We start from the raw sequence: 18661 nt of genomic DNA, 5'->3' as shown, positions 1-18661 counted from the left end.
TCTCAGGCCAGCGAGGGGTCTCGCCGCCCTCGCCCACCTGCGGCCGCGTGGCTCCGGGAGCTCGCCGTCTACCCAGGATGACAACTCACTGCTCCCCGTCGGGAGATTCCCTTGTGCGCACCGTATACCGTCAATTCCAGCTGACACCCCAACTCCGGCGTTTCATTCTGTTAAAACTCCGTATACAGATGAACAGCCCCAGCTTTCTCAGGACTGTCTTTGATGGGCTTCTCTTTCCCTCGAGATGATTTATAAAGGATCATGAGCATTGAGGTGAAGATTGGGGTGAAGTTTATGTTACCTTTATATCATCCTGGAATTCAGTAAATGCTCCTTGAATGAGTGGATACATGATAAATGAGCGTGTAACGGTGAAATAAACATTAGAAGATCTGGGTCCTGTTCCTTGTTCCAGCTTCGTAAACTTGTGCACGGCCCTTGTTCTCTGCAATCTTGCTCAGCGAAGAAGGGACCTTGATACTCGGCCTGCTTACCCTTTACAGCTGTCACATCCTGAAGTCATATTATTCTGCTGCAAATTCTTATATATTTCATACTCTGGCTTTTTTTTTTCTTTTTTTGAGGCGGAGTTTCACTCTTATTGCCCAGGCTGGAGTGCACTGGCGCGATCTCGGCCCACTGCAACCTACACCTCCCGGGTTCAAGCGATTCTTCTGCCTCAGCTTCCCGAGTAGCTGGGATTACAGGCGCGCGCCACCACGCCGGGGTTCAAGCGATTCTCCTGCCTTAGTCGGCACTACAGGCGTCCGCCACCGCGCCGGGCTAATTTTTGTATTTTTAGTAGAGATGGGGTTTCACCATGTTGGCCAGGCTGGTCTCGAACTCCTGACGTCGTGATCCGCCTTCCTCGGCCTCCCAAAGTGCTGGGATTACAGGCGTGAGCCACCGCGCCCGGCCCATACTCTGGCTTTTTAAACTTTTATCAAACTACCCTACTTTCTTTCCTTTCTTTCTTTTTCTTTTTTTTAAATAGAGACGGGGTCTCAGTATGCTGCCCAGGCTGGTCTTTAATTCCTGCGTTTAAACTATTCTCCCGTTTTAGGCCTCCAAAGTGCTGGGATTACAGGCAGGAAACACGGCCTGGCCTGCTTTCTACTTTATATCACATAAGATAATAGGAGGCCAGGCGCAGTGGCTTACGCCTGTAATCCCAAAGTTTTGGGAGGCCCAGGCGAGGGGATCACTTGAAGTCAAGAATTAGAGATCAGCCTGGCCAACGTGGTGAAACCCCTGTGTCTACTAAAAATACAAAAATTAGCCCGGCGCGGTGGCGGACGCCTGTAGTGCCGACTAAGGCAGGAGAATCGCTTGAACCCGGAAATCGGTGGTTGCAGTGAGCCGAGACCGCGCCACTCCACTCCAGCCTGGGTGACAGAGCTGGAGTTAAAAAAAAAAAAAAAAGAATTAGCCAGGCGTGGTGGTGCGTGCCTCCTGTAATCCCAGCTACTTGGGAGGCTGAGGCAGGAGAATCACTTGAAACCGGGAGACGGAGGTTGCAGTAAGCCCAGATCGTGCCACTGCACTCCAGCCTCGGAGACAGTGAGACACAGTCTCAAAAAAAAAAAAAGATAATACGAATACAAAAATAGTGCTTGCAAAATATTTGAATTGCCCCCCAAAGACTGCATACTTAAGTTATATGTATATATTATATTAATAATTATATTTATAATATGCCAGGCATTGCACTGAGCATTCTTCTGCATGTGTTGTCACATTGATGATTCTAGCAATTCCCTAAGACACTATCATTATACTTCTTTTACAGATGAGAAAATTGTGACTTACAGATACTATGTGTGAGTTCACTTAATTAGTAAACAGCAAAGTCAGGACTTAAATCCAAATGACTCCAATGCCCAGCTCTTGACTTCTATACCATTGTCCGGAGCGATCAGAATTTAAAGTCATCCTCAAAATTAAAGGCAGTAAACCAAACCAAGCCTGTTCTTCCTCCTCACACTTCCTGTATTCAGGTTTAAAGATGTATTTTTCCCCTCTTTGAGGCATTAAATAATTCTCCCACAGGCGGATAATTTGGCGGCAAATCTTTCTTGCTGTGTATTGATGTCTTGTTATGTTTCAACCGTTTTTGATATTTCCTATGTATGGAAATTGGAGGGCTTGAGTGACAGGCAGAAGTACTAAAAATGGAAACATGAGGGAAGGATTAGAATCTTCCTGGCAATTTGGAAAAATAAAAAGCTCAAGAAATTATTTGGTTTTTACAAGGCATTTGCTGCAGTATTTTTTGTAACTGGAAAATTAGAAAAGACCTAAATATCCAAAATAGGGTAATTTTAAATATATTATGGCACATCTGTACAACAGAGTACTATTTAGCATTTACAAGAATAATTGTATTTATCTCTGAAAGGTAGAGTGAGTGGAGTTGTTTTATTTTTATAATGTTCTTTATCATTTAGATATTTTGCAGTAGGCATACATTATTTTAAAGAACCATTGTTGTATATATCTGACTTATTTGAGTGAGAAAATAATATTTTAAAATTTGTATAATGCAATCATATAGTTGCTTTTTAAAATAAATATATGTTCATGCATATATTTGTGTGCATACCAATAGACACATAGAAGATGGATACACACCAAAGATGTGAGTTTATGGATTATTTTAATTTACTTCATTTTTTAATGTATCTATAATTAGTGTTTGTGTAGATTTGTTTATGTAATTTTTAAAATTAAAAGAAACTGACAAGGCTGATTTGGTCTGGTTTTGCCCTAAGATTGGGGGGAAGCACTTACATTCATTCTCACTTTACTTTCTATTAAGGAGGGTAATATGGAGAAGGATTTTTTAAGTCACTGAAACATGCAGAAATTAAAATGTAAGGATCCACCCTTCTTTGTAATAAAACATGTTATATAATTATTCATGAGTGTTAATTTACCTTGAACAAAACTCTTCTTTATAAAATTGGTGACTAATATGCTACAACGCACATTTTGGAAGCATTTATTAGAGACTATATATTACATGAAACAAAAATAGTGGTTCTCAACTTTGAGTCCTAATAATTGTGAGAATTTAGGTAAGTCATTTAACTGCTTTGTGACTCAGTTTCCTCATCAGTAAAATGGGGGTAATAATAGTACCTATTTCATAATGTTGTGAAGGGATTATGTGCCTTCACACATGTAATATATTTAGTTAAATGCCTGAAGGCGGAAGGACCTAGAGACTGAGAGGCTTATCAACCAAATGCAATATATGTGGACCAAGAGACATGTCCATCAAATACAATATGTAGACCTTTTGGGGGATCCTGATTAGAACAAAGCAACTGAAAAAAATACTATGAGTATTATGAGACAACTGGTAAAATTCCAATACTGAGGGCGATATCAAACAATTATTGTATACTTTAGGTGCTAATGGAATTACCATTTTATGAATATTTATGAATACTAAAGTATTTAGACATGAAATGCCTGAAATTTGCTTCAAAATAATCAAGTAATGGGGGAGAGGGGTATAGATGATAGATGAAAAATTGAACAAATGTTGCTTTTTACAACAGTTTTTTTTAAATGCTATTCTCTGGGCCAGACATAGTGGCTCAGGCTTGTAATCCCAGCATTTTGGGAGGCCAAGGCAGGTGGATCACCTGAGGTCAGGAGTTCAAGACCACCCTGACCAACATGGGGAAACCCCGTCTCTACAAAAATATGAAAATTAGTTGGGCATGATAGCGGGTGCCTGCAATCCCAGCTACTCGGGAGGCTGAGGCAGGAGAACTGCTTGAACCCGGGAGGTGGAGTTTGCAGTGAGCCGAGATCATGCCATTGCACTCCAGCCTGAGCGACAGAATGAGACTGTCTCAAAAAAAAAAAAAAAAAAATCTCATTTTCTCTACTTTTGTATGTGTTTGAATTATTACAAGATAAACAATTTTTTAAAAAGTACTGTTTAGCCGAGCGTGGTGGTTCACACCTGTAATCCCAACACTTTGGGAGTCTGAGGCGGGCAGATCACGAGGTCAGGAGTTCGAGACCAGCCTGGCCAGTATAGTGATACCCCTGTCTTAACTAAAAATGCAAAAATTAGTCGGGCTTGGTGGCACGCACCTGTAGCCCCAGCTACTCAGGTGGCTGAGGAAGAAGAATCACTTGAGCCCGGGAGGCGGAGGTTGCAGTAAGCTGAGATCGCGCTACAGCACTCCAGCCTGGGCGACAGATCAGAGACTCCATCTCAAAAAATAAAAATTAACTTTAAAGTACTGTTTAAAAATGCTGGAACATAGCTAGGACTATGTGTTTACTATTATTATATGCTTTGTATGTATAATATTACCTAATGTCTGTTTACACTTTTCAGATTACAATGTTTTCATTTACACTAGGTCTTTTAGTATTGACACTAAACCTAGGAGGTGGGGAAATGTTATTCCCATTTACAAATGAGACAACTGAACCACAGCCAAGACCTCATCTCCACTCTTCCAGATTCCTGGGGACCTGTGATCAACGGAGTAGGGGGTAGCCTGCAGCCACTAGACACAGAGTTCTGACCTATTTTAATGACTCTAGTCAGGTCTATTAGAGAGAAACTAAACCAACATAGAAACGATTCACTTAGTAATATTTATCAGACAAAATATGAGCTTACATTTGCACCATCAGAAAAATTCTAACTGCTACTTTAAAAGATAATGAGGTCACCATTGACTGTATGGGAATTGAAAAAATAAAAAGTAATGGGGGGGAATAGAACGCAAGATATTAAATCATAAAGGTGAAGTTATGTGTATAGTTTGTATTTCCTTTACATAACTTTATTATTTACAGTTTTCTACGTTAACCTTCTTTTCTTTTTCTTTTTTTTGAGACGGAGTTTTTGCTCTTGTCGCCCAGGCTGGAGTGCAGTGGCGCGATCTCGACTCACTGCAAGCTCTGCCGCCCGGGTTCATGCCATTCTCCTGCCTCAGCCTCCCGAGTAGCTGGGACTACAGGCGCCTGCCACCACGCCCGGCTAATTTTTTGTATTTTTAGTAGAGACGGGTTTTCACCGTGTTAGCCAGGGTAGTCGATCTCCTGACCTCGTGATCCGCCCGCCTTGGCCTCCCAAAGTGCTGGGATTACAGGCGTGAGCCACCGCGCCCGGCTTTTCTACGTTAATGTTCTATCCTCTACCCAACCTGTTTGATTTCCACTCCCCTAAAAATTAGACTGGAGCCAGGGAACCAGAGATGAAAAACGGAGGCGAGGTTGGGAAGCAGGGGCCGGCACGTCCCAGCGGTAGAGGCCCAGCAGCCCAACATTCCTGTTCCACCTTAAGAAGCTTTCGCCTCTGCCCAAGACGAGCAAGCACTCGGCTCCTCCCACCCCCGTGTCAGCTCCGGCCCGGGAACGTGGGCTAAGCAGGAAAGACGCAGTGAATGGAAAGATTGGCGCCAGAGGCAGCAGGTCTCTCCTGCCCCCTACTCCACCGGCGCGGGGAGGAGCGTGTGAAGCACGGGCCATTGGGGTTGGGTTCCTTCCTGGAAAACCTCAGGGATGAGGACACGTCCTCCTGAAACTGGGGGCCGGGTACGTGGGCCATGGGGCCCATCTTGGGGTGGGGTCTTGGGGAGACACAACTGGCACAGGAGATACACGGCACGCCGCGATCGTTAGCAAAAGTCGTAAGTTTCCCTCGTTCCGGACGCACCTCTTCAAATCATTTCCAAAAGAGGTGGCAAGTTTTCCATCCTCCGCCCAATTCCTCATCTTCCTCTTAATTGGCTGGGGTTCGGGTAGGCCCGGCCCAAGGTCGCTTGTTGATTGGCTGCGTTGGTAATCTATCACAGGATGACGCACGCGAGGGGTGGTATTTGGGGGAGGAAGTGAGTATTATTTTGGTACCTCCTACCCCAACTACTGATTGGCTGAGATTTGCAGTGATGTAAAACAAGGCATAAAAATGTCCACTAAAGGGAAGGGTCTGTTTGCCATTCTCTCGGGGCGGGGGGGACTCTGTTAATGTAGAGAAGGACCAAACTGATTGAAACACGGAAATGAGTTTAGAAAAGAACTGAAGGAAAACGAGGGAAATCCGCGGCACCTTCGTTGCCTTCAAACAAGGTCATTTCCTGCACGGGATCGATGGTTTCCTGTTTACTGCCTCCTAAGTCTGCATGTACGCTGGCTTTCTGGAATCTGCATGATAATTAAATTCTTATGAGCCTTTGGTCCCAGGCTTCCCGTTTGTTTACGTTACCTAAGAGAATGAATGACACAGAGGAAAGGAAAAGGGTTTCACCCTGCCTTTAGACAAGGACAGGGAAATCTGAGGTTCTCTAACATTAGAAAGCTGAAGACTGACCCTGGATCACAGTATTCAAGCAGTTGGGTTACTAAAGAAACCATTCGTATAATAGTTGGAGAGAGTAGATGCAGGTGAAGAGAACTGTAAAGATTTCTCTGAAGGAAGGGCGTTAATCACATACAGAAGGCTTCCTTGATAGAGAACTACATCTTTTTTTATTTTTTTATCTATTTTTTTCTTTAGACAGGGTCTCACTCCATCGCCCAGGCTGAAGCGTGATTTCGGCTAACTCCACTCTCCGGGATTCAAACGATTCTCTGGCCTCAGCCTCCCGAGTAGCTGGGACTACAGGCGCCGGCCACCACGCCCGGCTAATGTTTTTTGTATTTTTAGTAGAGAGGGGGTTTCACCATGTTGTCCAGGCTGGTCTCGAACTCCTGACCTCAAATGATCCGCCCACCGCGCCCTCCCAAAATGCTGGGATTACAGGCGTGAGTCACCGCGCCTTGTCGAGAACTACATCTTATCTCTGGTGCCTGGCAGTGTCGGATACATGGTAGGTAGTCAACTGATGATGTAAACCAAACCAGACGGAGAAGACCTTTATAAAGGACACTGCTGGGCACAGTGGCTCACGCCTGTAATCCTAGCACTTTGGGAGGCCAAGGCGGGCGGATCATCTGAGGTCAGGATTTCGAGACAAGCCTGTCCAACATGGTGAAACCCAGTCTCTGCTAAAAATGCAAAAATTAGCCGGAAATCGGTTAAACTAGGGAGGCGAGGTTGCCGTGAGTCGAGATCGTGCCACTGCATTCCAGCCTGGGCAACAGAGCGAGACTCCGTCTCATAAATAAATAAATAATGCTGGAAAAATCCTAAAAATGCCAGACTTGAAGTAGATCTGCTTCACAAACCAACCTGCGATGCTACCTCCCTGGGAAAATGCTATTTTCCTCCTAACACCTTGAGGCCTTTAAAATTTGAAAGCAGATTTCCCCTCAACCTACCTTCCTGGAAAAATTGAAAAGATAGGTAGGATTCGTGAAAAGATGTCCTCTACATTCACTGAATGGAACATAAAGTGTTTAACCTACAATCTGAGGTAAGAGACTAGGAAGAAATTATTTGAGAGCTTGAGAGGTATCATCTATACTATGTTAGTTATGGAATCATTTGCTTCCTAGCATGATGTACACTTTTTTTCTAGTCCAGAGTTTTTCTTTTCTTTTTTTTTAAGACAGTCTTGCTCTGTCTGGAGTACAGTGGCGTGATCTTGGCTCACTGCAACCCCTGCCTCCTGGGTTCAAGCGATTCTCCTGCCTCAGCCTCCCAAGTAGCTGGGACTACAGGGGTACGCCACCACACACAACAAATTTTTTTGTATCTTTAGTAGAGACGGGTTTTCACTATGTTGGCCGGGATAGTCTCGATTTCTTGACCTCGTGATCCACCCGCCTCGGCCTCCCAAAGTGCTGGGATAACAGGCATGAACCACCGCACCCAGCCTAGTCCAGGGTTTTTCTTTTTTTAGGGGACAGAGTCTCACTCTCTGTCGCCCAGACTGGAGTGCAGTGGCGTGATCTCGGCTCACTGCAAGCTCCGCCTCCCGGGTTCACGCCATTCTCCTGCCTCAGCCTCCCGAGTAGCTGGGACTACAGGCTCCCGCCACCACGCCTGGCTAACTTTTTGCATTTTTAGTAGAGGCAGGGTTTCACCGTGTTAGCCAGGATGGTCTCGATCTCCTGACCTCGTGATCTGCCCGCCTCCGCCTCCCAAAGTGCTGGGATTACAGGCGTGAGCCACCGCGCCCCGCCCAGAGTTTTTCTTAGAGCTCAGTGATGCTTTAACATTGTCTAAAAGCTGCTCTAAACTTGAGGACAAGAATTTCCCTTTCATATTATAACTATCCCCACCCCAAGACTCTGCAGGGGCTATTGGTCAAGATTCTGCAACAGGTATTTTCTGCTTATCGAAAGAGATCCTATCTTATGATTCTCTAGGGTCTTCTAGATCAGGTGGTTTACAAAAGAGTATACCATACTGGCTCTTTAGTATCATTGTGGCAATAGTTTAGGAACAAGGAAAGGAGCAGGAGGCAGCTATATTTGCAATAACAAAAATGCCATGGAAAAAATATGACTGGGCTGTAAATAATTCTGGCATAATAAAGTGTATATTACCTATGCCAAAAGAGATGGGAGATGTTAATATTTTCAAGAATTGTGGTCGGGCATGGTGGCTCACGCCTGTAATCCCAGCACTTTGGGAGGCCGAGGTGGGCGGATCACAAGGTCAGGAGTTCGAGACCAGCCTGGCCAACATGGTGAAACCCCATTTCTACTAAACACACACACACACACACACACACACACACAAAGAATTGTGTTTGAGGGAAAAGTGCACTTTGTTCCTAATAATATTAAATAAATCATGAAAAACATACAAAAAATTACTTTTAGGCTAATAATTCATATACTTACAGCACTGTCACTTTCCCCCTGATGATGGGCAATAAGCAAAAGCAGAAATTTTTTTTAGCGGGGGGAACCTAGAGCCCAACACCAAGTCTAAAGAAGGAAAGAACTGGTATTGTTCCTAACCATAGATCTAAGCCCTCCAATTTGTAAAGGGGTGGTACCTTGATTGGTGAGAACATGACATACTGAGTTACATAGAACCTGAGGCCTTAGAAAAATCCTCAACTCATGATTCCTCCTGCAGCCTGGCTGCCTGCCCTTCTTAAACAATAGTAATTATGAGTTTCTTTCATCCCTGGAAGCCCAAGAAACACACACAAGGCCTCAAAAGACCAGGGATGAAAGCACCGGGTTGCATTGCCTTTGGCATTTATGGAAAGAAGAAGAAAAGGGCGGTGGGCTACTGCTCAGTCAGGTATTACATCTGTCAGGGCTAGCTGCAGTAAATAGAAACCACTTAAGTAGGAAAGGCTTTAATACTGGGGCTTAATGTGCTTACAAAATCATTGGAAGTACTGGAGAAAGGGGGTTTCTGCTGTATATCAGAAATGGCTCCAAGAATGAGGCCGCTAAATTCACCCACCAGGAAAGCTTTAGAAAGATGAGAAATCAAGACTGTATTGCTGCAGCTGTTGAGTTCAGGAACACATGCCCCTGCACTGACATGAGTATGGAAAGAAAAAAAATTAAAAATAAAGAAAAAAAGGAGAACTTACTGCCCTAGTTGTGATCAAGGAATTGGGCAGCTACTGTTGCTAACACAGCCTCAGCACCTTTCAACAGCCATGAAACGCCAGGCACAGTGGCTCACGCCTGTAATCCCAGCACTTTGGGAGGCCGAGGCAGGTGGATCACCTGAGGTCAGGAGTTCGAGACCAGCCTGGCCAACATGGTAAAACCCCATCTCCACTAAAAATACAAAAATTAGCTGGGTGTGGTGGCGGGCACCTGTAATCCCAGCTACTTGGGAGGCTGAGGCAGGAGAATCGCTTGAGCCTGGGAGGCAGAGGTTGCAGTGAGCCGAGATCGTGTCACTGCACTCCACACTCCAGCCCGGGTGACAAAGCGAGACTCCTTCTAAAAAAAAAAAAAAAAAAAAAAACAGCCGTGGAACTAGTGAATAGACATTGGAACACTGCTGCAGAAAAACCCAACATCCCATGACTCTGCTGACCAGCAGCAACAGCCAAAGCGGCCAGCAGCTGACCCCAGCCTGGCTTCCACTTTTCAAGTCTCTTATGTGTGCAAATTATCGATAGATCCACAATTTACAACTAGAATCCTAGTTGCGAAAAAATCTGGAAAATATAGTTTTTGGTTTTCCAGTCTCTGCAGAGGAAGGTATATAAAGGAAATAGAACATGGGTCACCCATATCCACTACAAGAATATATGGATCTACATTTAAAAGATTTCCCTCCAGGGCGTGGTGGCTCATGTCTGTAGTCCTAGCTACTCAGAAGACTGAAGTGGGAGGATCGCTTGAGCCTGGGAGGTCAAGGCTGCAGTGGAGCTGTGTATGTTCCACTGCACTCCACCCTGGGTGACAAAGTGGACCCTGTCTCAATAAATAAATAAGCTGGGCCGGGTGGCTTACAGCGGTGTGGTCCCAGCTACACAGGAGGCTGAGGTGGGAGGATCACTATTGCACTCCAGCCTGGGCAACAGAACAAGGTCTTGTCTCAAAAAAAGAAAAAAAACCCCACAGATTTTCTTAGTAACAAATAGAATGTAGAATGAAACAAAAGGATCTTGAACCAGAAGCAGCATAAGAATGAAGCAAAAGTCTGTTCTAAACTTTTTCATTTTATAAACCAGTAGGGAAATACGAGAGAGCACAGAACTTTTTATATTTTCAGGTAAAGACATTAATTACTAACTATAGTCTACTATGCCCATCATTTTATAAAAGAATCAACATCTTAATATTAATTAAAACCTTCCACCAGAAAGATAGGCAGGTTATAGTCTCAGGGCTGGGTGCAGTGGCTCATGCCCATAATCCCAGCACTTTGGGAGGGTGAGGATTGCTTGAGCTCAGGAAATCGAGACCAGCCTAAGAAACATGGCGAGACTTGTGTTTACAAAAAAATACAATTTAATAAAAAATTAGCTAGATGTGGTGATGATGCCTGTCATTCCGGCTACTTGGCCAACTGGGATAGGAGGAATGCTTCAGCCCAGAAGTTCACACCACTGCACTACAGCCTGGGCGACAGAGCAATGCTGCCCCCCTGCAAAAAAATTAAAATTAAAAAAGGAAAATTTCAGTCTCAGAATTTAATAACTAAATACATTTAACATCAAGAAAAGTACTACTTTGTCCTGTCCTTTCTGGGTGAACACTTTGGCCAGTATGGCAGGGCTCTGAAGACACTGAGGTAATGTGAGATCTCTGCCATAGCAAGGAGAAAGCTTAGCTTCTTGACCAGCCTGCTTCGGACTTACTGAACAATTTTGAACAAGTCACTTGACCACTGGGCCTTCATTTATAACTAATTAAAATTAGTACTACAAGTAAATATTAATATTTAAGAAGAGGGAAGGGGCTGGGCGCAGTGGCTCATGCCTGTAATCCCAGCACTTTGGGAGGCCAAGGTGGGTGGATCACCTGAGGTCTGGAGTTCAAGTCCAGCCTGATCAAGATGGTGAAACCTCGTCTTTACCAAAAATACAAAAATAAGCCAGGCATGGTGGCAGCGCCTGTAATCCCAGCTCTCGTGAGTCTGAGGCTGGAGAATCGCTTGAACCCGGGAGGTGGAGATTGCAGTGAGCTGAGACCACGCCATTGTACTCCAGCCTGGATGACAGAGCGAGACTCCATCTCGAACAAACAAACAAAGAAATTATGGGCCGGGTGCAGTGGCTTACGCCTGTAATCCCGGCACTTTGGGAGGCCGAAGTGGGCGGATAACAAGGTCAGGAGTTCAAGACCAGCCTGGCAAACATGGTGAAACCCTGTCTCTACTAAAAAATACAAAAATTAGCTGAGCATGATGGCGCACATCTGTAATCCAAAAAAAAAAGAAAGAAATTATGCCAGATGCATATATTTTTTCCCACAACTTTCTCCCAAGTTAAGTTTTTGGGCTTCTCTAATAATTAGCATAGGGTCAAAGACTATTCCCAATTGATGGCTTTTATGTTTGTGTCACCTTCTCCTAGAAGGCAGAGACATCCTTCCAGGTCTCCACAGCACCTACCTCCTATAGTGATTATAAAATGAATGTATGTTGAATTGAATTGCGGGGAAACTTGCACAAATTAACACTTCAGGCTTTTTTTCTTAATTAAAAAACTAAGTAAACCACATGCCAAAAAATGTTCAATTGAATGATTGTTTTTACAAAGTGAACAAGCATCCAAACTGAGTCACACAACACATCCCATAAGCCCTTGCATCCCTTCCATCACAACCTCCCAAAAGGTGATCACAATCTATATTTATGACACCATAGGTTGGTTGTGCCTGTTTTTGACCTTTCTATAAATTAAATAATTCAATATGTTCTCTTTTGCAACTGGTTTCTTTCAACTTTGTGAGATTTATTCACATGGTTACATGTGGCTGTAGTATACTCACTATTTTATATTTTATTTTATTATTATTTTTTTTTGAGACAGAGTCTCGCTCTGCCGCCCAGGCTGGAGTGCAATGGCACAATCTCAGCTCACTGCAACCTCTGCCTCCTGGTTCAAGCGATTCTCATGCCTCAGCTTCCCAAGTAACTAGAATTACAGGTGACCACCACCACACCTGGCTAACTCTTATTATTTTAGTGGAGACAGGGTTTCACCATGTTGGCCAGGCTGGTCTTGAACTCCTGACTTTGTGATCCACCCACCTCTGCCCCGCAAAGTGCTGGGATTAGAGGCGTGTGCCACCGCACTCAGCCTATTTTATTTTATAAAGACAGGGTCTCACTTTGTTGCCCAGGCTGGAGTGTAGTGGCATGATCATAGCTCACTGTAGCCTCAATTTCCCCGGCTCAAGCATTACTCCTACCTCAGCCTTCCAGGTAGCTGGGACTACAATTGCGTCTTCACTCATTGCTACATAATAAATAGTCCATTGTATGAATATACCACCATATATTTCTCCTTTCTCCTGTTAATGGACATTTGGATTATTTCCAGTTTGGAGCTGTTACGAATAGTGCTGAGATGAACATTTTAGCACCTACTTTCTGGTGAACATATGTATGCATTTCTGTTGACTGTATACCTAGGAGTGGAATTGTTGGATCATGGGGTAGGCATATGTTCTAATAAATATTGCCAAACAATTTATGAATTTATACCCCATAAACAAATGTGTGAGAGTTCTGAATATTCCACATTCCTCAGGTTTGGCATTCACTTCCTTTTTTCTCCACACCCCCCCCTCACCTTTGTTTTAGCCATTCTAGTGGGCAAGAACTGGTATCTCATGTAGTTTTAATTTGAAGTTGCATGCTTTTGACGTGTTCATTGTTGACTGGAATATCCTCATTTGAGAAGTGCAGTATAGACCCTTTCAATAGCCCTTGTTTGCTATTGACTTATCAACCCTTTACTGAAGGCCATGCTGTCATGGTGAGGCTCCAGGTAATTCCACGGTAAGCCTTATCCTTGGGTCGGGGGAGAACAATCTCTCTAAAACACCTTCGTGCTGTCTGCAGGGGCCTTATCCTGGATGGCACCAATGGGGCAGCAGGGGATGATCTTTATTACTCCTAACCCCAAAACTCTAGAGAGTCTTTTCCAGGAGGTGGAGAGAACTGCGGGGCTTTTCATCCAAAAAGAGCTCTTGAGTCCGAAAGAACTCTTTACCGGATCTCGCCCTGGGCCTTCTTCCCAGCCCTGCCGGCCAGCTCGCGGCGATAGCCGGGGCACCACCTCCCTGCCGCAGGCGGTGAGGGGCGTGGGTATCTCTTAAAGCAGAAATGTTCACACCCTCCTAACAGCGGCGCCAAGGGTGGTGGGCCCCACAACTGTTTCCCCGTAAAGGGTTCCCTCTCCCCGGTGGCAGGAAGACGCCTGAGGGGGCGCTCGGAGGGATCCCCAGCAGCCGCCAGGGCTGGACCTTGCGGTGCGCAGGTGAGAAGCCGGGAGGGGCCGGACAACCCCGACCGCGAGCGGGACCCCTGCTCGGACCCCAGGTGGGTGCTTGTCTTGCTTACGGAGGGTGCCCGATGAACGGAGTCACGTTTTGCGACCACATTAACGGACCATTCAAAGTCGAATCCTAGGCTTTTCGAGGCAGTTAGTGGGTCCCAGCGGCTGCGGGCGGGGCCGGCGGGAGCGCAGCGGCGCGGTCGCTGTCACTGCCGGGCGCGGCGGCGGCCTGGGGCCAGATTTGTGCAAGATGAAAATTGGAATTGTCTTAAGAAATTATGGATCATTCATTTATTCAGTGCTGGATTCATTCAGTGATTTATGTCTGTCTGAAGTGTGAGAGAATGGGAGTAAGGCCAAGTGCCCTTGGTAAAATACTGTTATTAGTTTTGTCCCAGTTTAATACACAGACTAAATTTAGAATTTCCATTGTTTTTTGTTTGTTTGTTAGTTTGTTTTTTCTGAGTCGGAGTCTCGCTCAGTCGCCCAGGCTGGAGTGCAGTGGTGCGATCTCCGCCTACTGCAACCTCCGCCTCCCAGGTTCAAGCAATTCTCTGCCTCAGCCTCCCGAGTAGCTGAGATTACAGGCGCCCGCCACCACGCCTGGCTAATTTTTGTATTTTTAGTACAGACGGGGTTTCACCATCTTGGCCAGGCTGGTCTTGAACTGCTGACCTCATGATCCACCTGCCTTGGCCTCCCAAAGTGCCGGGATTACAGGCATGAGCCACGGGGCCCGGCCCTTCATTGATTTTTTTAAGAAGAGTTAATCTGAGCAGGGCGCAGTGGCTCACCTGTAATCCCAGCACTTTGGGAGGCCGAGATGGGCGGATCACAAGGTCAGGAGTTCGAGACCAGCCTGACCAACATGGAGAAACCCCATCTCTACTAAAAATACAAAAATTTTAGCCGGGCGTGGTGGCGTGCACCTGTAATCCCAACTACTCGGGAGGCTGAGGCGGGAGAATCGCTTGAACCTGGGAGGCAGAGGTTGCGGTGAGCGGAGATCACGCCATTGCACTCCAGCCTGGGCAACAAGAGCAAAACTCCTGAAAACGTCTGACAACTCCCCCGCGCCCAGCCGATGCCATGCTCTTAAAAGGAAAGGGTGAAGGCCGGGCGCCGTGGGTCACGCCTGTAATCCCAGCACTTTGGGAGGCCGAGGCTGGCTGATCACGAGGTCAGGAGATCGAGACCATCCTGGCTAACATAGTGAGACCCCGTCTCTACTAAAAATACAAAAAATTAGCCGGGCGCGGTCGCAGGCGCCTGTAGTCCCAGCTACTCGGGAGGCTGAGGCAGGAGAATGGCGTGAACCCGGGAGGCGGAGCTTGCAGTGAGCCGAGACCGTGCCACTGCACTTCAGCCTGGGCGACAGAGCGAGACTCCGTCTCAAAAAAAAAAAGGAAAGGGTGATAAGGCCCAAATTGAAAAACGTATTCGAGAAGTCATCAAGCAGTTAGATGTCACAACTAGTGAATATGAAAAGGAAAAACTGAATGAACGGCTGGCAAAACTTTCAGATGGAGTAGCTGTGCTGAAGTTTGGTGTGACAAGTGAAGTTGAAGTGAATGAAAAGAAAGACAGAGTTACAGACACCCTTAATGCTACAAGCTTTGCTGTTGAAGAAGGCATTGTTTTGGGAGGGGGTTGTGTCCTGCTTTGGTGCATTCCAGCCTTGGACTCATGGACTCCAGCTAATGAAGATGAAAAAATTGATGTAGAAATTATTAAAAGAACACTCAAAATTCCAGCAATGACTATTGCTAAGAATGCAGGTGTTGAAGTATCTTTGATAGCTGAGAAAATTATGCAGATTTCCTCAGAAGTTGGTTATGATGCTATGTTGGAGATTTTGTGAATATGGTGGAAAAAGGAATTATTGACCCAATAAAGTTTATGAGAACTGCTTTATTGGATGCTGCTGGTGTGGCCTCTCTGTTAACTCCAGCAGAAGCTGTAGTCACAGAAATCCTTAAAGAAGAGAAGGACCCTGGAATGGGTGCAACGGGTGGAATGGGAGGTAGTATGGGAGGTGGCATGTTCTAATTCCTAGAATAGTGCTTTAGCTTTATTAATGAACTGTGACAGGAAGCCCAAGGCAGTGTTCCTCGCCAATAACTTCAGAGAAGACAGTTGGAGAAAATGAAGAAAAGGCTGACTGATGTTTAAGAAATCACTATAATCATCAGTTACTGGTTTCAGTTGACAAAATATACAATGGTTTACTGCTGTCCTTGTCTGTGCCTACAGATAATTTATTTTGTATTTTTTAATAAAAATACATTTTGTACATTCCTGATACTGGGTACAAGGGCCATGTGCCAATGTACTGCTTTCAACTTAAATCACTGAAGCATTTTTACTACTATTCTGTTAAAATCAGGATTTAGTGCTTGCCACCACCAAATGATAAGTTAAGCAGCCTTTCTGTGGAGAGCAAGAATAATTGTGTACAAAGTAGGGAAATATCCAATTATGTGATGACCTTTGTGTAATAAAAATTTGTTTAAAGTTAAAAAAAAAAAAAAAAAGGCCGGGCGCCGTGGCTCACACCTGTAATCCTAGCACTTTGGGAGGGTGAGGCGGGCAGATCACCTGAGGTCAGGAGTTCGAGACCAGCCTGACAAACATGGAGAAACCTTGCCTCTATTAAAAAAAAATACAAAATTAGCCAGGCATAGTGGCATATGCCTGTAATCCCAGCTACTGGGGAGGCTGAGTCAGGAGAATCGCTTGAACCCTGGAGGCGGAGGTTGCGGTGAGCTGAGATCACACCATTTCACTCCAGCCTGGGCAACAAGAGCGAAACTCCATCTCAAAAAAATAAAAAAGAGCATGGCATCATCTTTGGTCACAGTGACCTCTCCAACTTTTCCTAAGCCATGAGGCTGAACCTTTTCAAGATTTAGGGTCAACCTCTCTTCTCCAAACAAGTGCACCACCAGTAGCAATAGCCATATCTTTCAGCTGGTTCTTCAGCTGGTTCTATTGTCACCAAAGGAGCCTTGACTGCCACAATCTGAAGACCAACATTTAGCCTATTCAAGATGAATGTACTTAGAGCTTCTCCATCAATGTCTTCAGCAATTATGACCAAAGGCTTATGGTGAGCATTGACAATTTCAAGAGCAGGTACAATGGACTAGACACTAGAAATTTTCTTTTCACTCAACAGAACATAAGCATCCTGGAATTCACATTTCTGAACTTTTGGTGTATTAATAAAGTATGAAGAAATATAGCCTCGATCAAACTTCATGCCTTCAATAATTTCTTTTTTTCTTCTTTTTGAGATGGAGTTTCACTTTTGTTGCCCAGGCTGGAGTGCAATATTGCATCTCAGCTCACTGCAACCTCCGCCTCCTGGGTTCAAGCAATTCTCCTGCCTCAGCCTCCCAAGTAGCTGGGATTACAGGCATGCACCACCACGCCCAGCTAATTTTGTATTTTTAGTAGAGACAGGCTTTCACCATGTTGGTCAGGCTGGTCTCGAACTCCTGACCTCAGGCGATTCCCCCGCCTCGGCCTCCCAAAGTGCTGGGATTACAAGCGTGAGCCACCTCGCCCAGCCACCTTCAATAATTTCTAATTCATCATTCAGTGTTTTTCCATCCTTTACTGTGATGACACCCTTTCTTCCAACCTTTTTCATTGCATTGGAGATGATATTGCCAATTTCTTTGTCTCCGTTTGCAGAAATTGTAGCAACCTGTGCAATTTCTTCAGGGGTGGTCACAGATGTAGACTGCTTTTTAAGTTCAGCAATTACAGCATCAACAGCTAACATCACACCCTTCCTGATTTCCACTGGATTAGCACCTTTGCTAATCTTCTTGGAGCCCTCCTTGGCAATAGAGCGTGCCAGTACAGTAGCAGAGGTGGTGCCATTTCCAGCCTCTTCATTTGTGTTATTAGCAATATCTTGAACAAGTTTAGCTCTAATTTATATTTATACTTTAAGTCAGTTGACTTTGCAACAGTCACACCATTTTTTGTTACTTTGGGACTTCCCCAGCTCTGCTCAATAATCACTGTTCTTCCCTTTGGCCCCATTGTAACAGCTACAGCATCAGCTAAAAGGTGTTCACCTTGAAGCATTAAGGCTCGGGCATCTGCGCCAAATTTTACATCTTTGGCATAAGCCCAAGTGAGATGAGGGGCCAGTACCCTGGACAGCAGTCTCATCTGGGGAAAGACTGTAGGTAACGGAAGAAGCATTTCTGCCGGGGAGCTGCAGGGTGTGTGCCCGGCGAGGCAGGTCGTCGTCGGCGAGTGAGGGTGTTTTACATTTTATATGGCAAGGTAAACCACATTAAATCACAGAATTTTATGACAGCAAGATCACCTAATCCAATCCCTGCTCATGTCGCAGATTGGGAAACTGCTAGTTGGTGACAGAGAAACGACTCAAAATATAGGAGAGATGTTTTTACCTTACCTTCAGCTGTCTTTCCCCAGAACCCTTATTTGATAAAATGCTTCTCACAAGCTACTGAATGAGTGAGTGGAATGAGCTTTGTTGGAGATCCCAGAATTGAGTCATTCTAAAACATCATTAGAATTATATGAAGTTTCACTTTATTCCACAAGGATTTGTTAGAGTGCCCATTGGCCAGGGGTCTAAATCACAGCCTTTTCCCTCAAGGAGCTTAAGTAGATGGAGTGAATGAATAACTAGCCAATTACAACTTATAGGACGCAGTACCTTGAAGAGAAATTGGAGAGGGAGTCAATTCCTAGGATAGCAGAGGGATGGACAACAGACAGAATGTGAGCATTAAAACTGATGTCAG

General features: G+C 45.0%; 1 pseudogene; it reads right to left on the bottom strand.

The window, feature by feature from the left end:
• Window positions 1–5401: 5401 nt before the first annotated feature.
• On the bottom strand, window positions 5402–18086 carry LOC100438668 (60 kDa heat shock protein, mitochondrial-like; annotated as a pseudogene).
• Between the last annotated feature and the right edge of the window lie 575 nt (window positions 18087–18661).

The sequence above is a fragment of the Pongo abelii genome, chromosome 10 (assembly GCF_028885655.2).
Source record: "Pongo abelii isolate AG06213 chromosome 10, NHGRI_mPonAbe1-v2.0_pri, whole genome shotgun sequence".
NCBI lineage: Eukaryota > Metazoa > Chordata > Mammalia > Primates > Hominidae > Pongo > Pongo abelii.
Note: the sequence above shows the minus strand (reverse complement) of the source record. Positions and strands in the feature narration are given on the sequence as shown.